The following is a 5,655-nucleotide window of genomic DNA, read 5'->3' as shown; positions in this document are numbered from 1 at the left end:
TTTGAGAGTTCCTTTGTGTCGTCGTTGCAAGGCTCAATGGCTCCTTCCATCATCAACAACACGGTCCAGGGTCAGACTTTTCTTCCCGGACAGATCTTCGTGTTCGGCAGCTTCGCACTGCGGGCCAATTCATTCGGCCACCTAGAGCAGATCGACAGCTACGCCCCTGGCCATCAGGTCAGGTTCGGAAACTTGAATTACACGGCCAATGTCCACGGAGAATTTATCTTCGGCGGATTCAGGCCTACGCCAGGAACGCCGAACAGTCACGATGAGCACGGCTTAGACCTGCTGTCGGGCAATACTCGGGATATCGCGCCTGCAGGAGCCCCGGACCTAAATCCGAGGCAGATTACATCGTCCGAGGATGGTGGATGGACCCCGCCCCGGAGGCCATACACTCATCGGCGATAGAGCCGAACACAGACTTCATCCCCAAGGAAGCCTGTGTCTCCGGACCCCTGGACTAGTGTCCGGCTGTAGGTCCCAGACCGCGTGCCCCCGAGCCCGCCAATTCTGGCTGGGCTCCAGTAGTGGAATTTGCCACTGCGGATATCTTCCAGCACTCACCCTTCGGTGACATGCTGAACTCATTAAAGTCTCTCTCCTTGTCAGGAGACTCTTGGCCGAACTATGTCCGGCTCAAGGGGGAAGAAGGCGACGAAGAAATTCGTTGCGCACCCACCACCCACTTCATAGCCACTGTCGACGACGTAACAGACATGCTTGACTTCGACTCTGATGACACCGACGGTATGGACGTCGGCGCAGGAAACGATTCAGAACCACCGACGGGGCGCTGGACTGCCACCTCATCATATGATATATACATGGTGGATACGCCTAAGGAGGACAATGGCGAAAGAACGGAGGATAAAAACCTCGGACAAAAGCCAAAACGATGGCGCAGGCGCCGCTCGAAGTCCAGTCACAGTAAAAATAGCGATAATAGCGCTAGAAAGATCGACACCCCAATCAACCCCGACGGCAACAACGACCATATGGACCCAGCAATGGAGCAGGATGAGCCAGGTCATGCCGAACACAGCCCGGAGCATACGCCCGATCACAGTGACCCCGAGGGACGAACTTATCAAACTACCCCGGGACAGGAGCACAGCCCGGACGACGACACATTCATCATCCCGGAAACATGCATGGAACGACATAACCTCCACAGAAGGCTTATGGCCACTGCGAGAAGTCTAAAGAAGCAGAAGCAAAAGCTTAAAGCCGCACAGGAAACGCTCAATCGCAGATGGAATAAAGTACTAGACACTGAAGAAAAGTACGGCGACGATCGCCAAACAAAGAGCTATCCACATCACAAGCTGCTACCAGAATTCGACGACGAGGCCGTTCCACCGAGAAACAATACGGCCAGTAGGCCGAACTAACCACTTCGTAACCGCAATAGAGCAGCTACTGACGCCGCACACGATCTACGTGAGCTCCTGGATAAAAAGGTCGGCGCGACCAGATCCATCTATGGATCTAGAGGACACGCCCCGGCGCAGGACTATGGTCATCAAAACGATTAGACTGATCGGATACCAATTCGGAATCAGCACTGGACACAACAACAGCCGACGGCATGCCACAACACGTCCAGATACAGAGGGGCTGCTCACCCTCTGTGCTTCACCGAAGAAGTACTGGACCACGAATTTCCACAGGGTTTTAAACCTCTGAACATAGAGGCATATGACGGAACGATAGACCCCGGGGTCTGGATTGGGGATTTTATCCTGCATATCCACATGGCTCGTGGGGATGACCTCCACGCCATCAAATATCTTCCCCTCAAGTTGAAAGGACCAGCTCGGCACTAGTTGAAGCCTCCCCGAAAATTCAATCAGAAGTTGGGAGGAACTCGAGGACGCTTTCAGGGCCAATTTTCAAGGGACCTATGTCCGACCTCCGGACGCGGACGATTTAAGTCACATAATTCAACAGCCCGGAGAGTCCGCTCGCAAGCTTTGGAACAGATTCCTCACTAAGAAGAATCAAATTGTCGACTGTCCGGATGTCGAAGCCCTAGCGGCCTTCAAGCATAGTATCCGGGACGAGTGGCTCGCCAGACACCTCGGCCAAGAAAAGCCGATGATAATGGCAGCCCTAACAAGCCTTATGACCCGCTTTTGGGCGGGTGAAGACAGCTGGTTGGCCCGTAGAGGCACCAGCGACCCAAGTACATCCGAAATCAGGGATGGCAATGGGAAGCCACGGTGCAATAAAAACAAACGTCGAAACAAGGAAGAAAGTCCGGACAACACAATGGTCAACGCCGGATTCAGGGGCTCTCGACCCGATCAACAAAAGAATCCACTTAAAGGCAGCAAAGAAGGACCGTCCGGCCTGAACAAAGTCCTGGACAGACTGTGCCAAATCCATGGCACCCCCGAAAAACCTATGAACCACAGTCATAGAGAATGTTGGGTCTTTAAGCAGGCCGACAAAATAAATGACGAACACAGGGGAGGGGAAACACCAAGTGAAGATGAGGATGAGCCTCGCGACTCACATACCCACAAGAAGGCGCAAACGCGCGCTCAGAGACGCGTATGCTATAGAGCCCGTGGCCCCCAAACTTAACCACTGGTCGGCCTGCCCGATCACCTCGCTCACAGGGACTACCCGACTAGTATGCGGCATGGAGGATCAGCTGCCTTGGTGCTCGACCCAATAATCAACGGATACCATCTCACTAGGGTCCTCATGGACGGTGGCAGTAGTCTTAATCTAATATACCAAGACACTGTTCGCAGGATGGGGATAGACCCATCCAGAATCAGCCAAAGTAACACCACCTTTGAAGGGGTGATACCAGGCATTGAAGCCCACTGCAGGGGCTCCCTCGTACTAGAGGTAACATTCGGATCCCCAGGCAACTCCAGAAGCGAAGAACTACTCTTCACTATCGCCCCCCTCCAAAGTGGTTATCATGCATTGCTTGGGAGAATGGCCTTCGCCCGCTTCAACGCAGTACCACACTACGCTTACCTTAAACTCAAGATGCCCGGTCCACGTGGCGTCATCATTGTTAACGAAAACACAGAGTGTTCGTTACACGCGGAAGAGTACGCGACGGCTCCAGCAGTCGGACTCTAAGCGGCCCCTAATACCAGAAAGAATGATTGGTCGTTAAGACCACGGACACGGTTAGACGAGGCCGGCAGCCCAGATAAACCTGATCTGGGCGCCTCACATGTAATCCCATAGAGGACACCAGGGGCTATAAATATTTAATAAAGCCCAACTCTTGGATTGACCTTATTAACAGGCCAATTTCTTACACCTTTACTATCCATTGGTGATAGCCAACTCTTCGCACGCTTACGTCATACTCTTCTACATGAGTTTTCCTTTTTTTGCAGGAACCATCCATGTGACACCCTCCCAGGACACGACACAATGGAGACAAAGGCGCAGACGTGCAGCAGGGCCCTGCTCAAAGGTTTCTCTTCAGATTAAGCCCATGTGAAAACCTTCTTTATTGTCTCTTGTTGCATACACATCCCATGGGCACTACACCCACAGAGGATACTACCGTTATTGGCATTTCGCCACAACAGACTAATGCACGTACCTCGAAATACAGGGTTCATAATAAAGGGCGTTTACTCAGCCCAGTATATGTTATAAAGTCCGAATACCTTCGGGAGTGTTTGGCGTCGTGAGTTTGGCCTTATATGCATCAGCTCCGAATCATGTCTTTGGTCAAATGTTGGGTTTGCCCAGCTCCTGGGTTTGTTGCCTTACGTTTCATTCTTATCGGCTAAAGCGGCCAAAGGAGAACTACTGCAATTGTGCCCTGGTAATTCCGGATGAGCACCTCAGTAGAGAAAGCCGAAAACTGACTGTCATGATATAGCGAGAGACTGTTCAACCACTTGAAGAATTCTCGGAATCTCTAGGATTCCCCCGCATTAAAGAAGGACCGTTTCTCGGTCATGTACACACGCGCCCGTATTCGGATGCACGCAAAAGTACTAGGGGCTACATAGTAGCCCCACCGTCAAACTCCTATGGCCAAGTGAAAGTGTTAAAGCTGTATAGTCCGGTTGCCTAGTTCGACGTGCGATCACCTCCTTAATGGACCAAGACGTTGGATCAAGTGTGATTCCGCATATTTTCGCAAACACCCCCGCATTATATGCGCGGGGGCTGAAGCCAACGACTGCTATCTTTCAAAATTGCATATATACATAAAACGGCCGCACAGGAGGCACAATAACACTTTCGGGCGAAAAGTATAAAAATAGCCTCCATAATTAAAATAACATTGTTTTTACAATGAAACAATTTGTCACTCGAACATGACATTCTTCGAGCACTGAGCCTCTATTAAGCGAGCACCTTCTACTACATGATCCAAGTAGTGCTCGGCCGGATCTTGGCCTCCCGCCGGATTCTGGGTCGCAATGATGGTGGCCTCCATATCTGTCCAATATGCTTTAACGCGGGCAAGAGCCATCCGTGCACCCTATATGCACGCCAACCTCGTCATGGCATCAATCCGCGATACGGCGCCAAGGAATTGTTGCACTAAACCAAAATAATTGTCCGTCTTAGGCCCCTTCGGCCATAGATGGTCTATTACAGACTGCATTGCAAGGCCGGACAGCCTATGGAGCTCAGCCACAGCAGCCATCCTCTCACTCAACGACAATATGCGCGTTGGAGCACTGAATTGCGACTAGAATAGCTTTTCCACTTCATATCTTTTTGATCCTCGGAAAACTTGGTCGCATCAGCCGTACTCTTCGCCAAATCCGCATACGCGTCTGCCGGACTCTTGCGACGATCCAGAGGAGCGTACTTCGGATCTAAAAACTTCATCCGCAATAAGTAGGGATTTCCAGCCGCGATTTCTCCGGCCTGTCGAAGCTCCTCCCGCGCATCCCTAATTTCGGACCGCGTCTCCTTGGCCGCATCAAGTGCCTTCTTCAGGTCAGCCGAAATAGCTTTATTATATTTTTTAAGAAGCTCATACCAGTCGATGGCATTTTTCAGCTCCACAACCATCTCGGCTACTTTGTCTTCACTTCGGCGACGAGCAGCCTGTTCGGCTCTCAACTCTTCGGCCGCCTTTAGAGACAGCCGCATCGCTAGCCCGGTCCTGTTCCTTGGCCAGGGCCAGTTCCGCCCTCAGGGCTTCCACGGCAGCAGCTCCATCTCCAGTCCAAGCATATAACATTAAAAGCATGCTCCTCTTGCTTCTTCCTATAACAAATAAGGAAAGCAGAGCACATACCTTGTGACTCGTTAAGCCGCTCGTTCACAAGTGTGATATCGGCATCAATAACTCCAATCTGTCGCTTCAGTTCGGCGACTTCAACGGACCGGTCCGCTGCCGGATCCTTTGCCACCTGTGCATAAACACAGTATGATCGTTACTCAACGATGTGACCCTCTGTTTACTTCCTTGGGCTGGCACCCAGAGTCTCAGGGGCTATTATCCATATGGAGCACACCTAGTGCGTGCGCCACAACCAAGAATTACGTGTTTCGTTACATACCTCAAAGCCTCTGAGCAGACTCGTAAATGCCTCATTCAACCCTCTTGTGGCAGATGAAATCTTCGCAAGCACCATGCTCAGTAATGAACGGTGATCCTCTGAGAGAGCAGCTTGCTCCAGAAGGCTCGTCAGC

The sequence above is a fragment of the Triticum dicoccoides genome, chromosome 3B, assembly GCF_002162155.2.
Source record: "Triticum dicoccoides isolate Atlit2015 ecotype Zavitan chromosome 3B, WEW_v2.0, whole genome shotgun sequence".
Lineage (NCBI taxonomy): Eukaryota > Viridiplantae > Streptophyta > Magnoliopsida > Poales > Poaceae > Triticum > Triticum dicoccoides.
Note: the sequence above shows the minus strand (reverse complement) of the source record.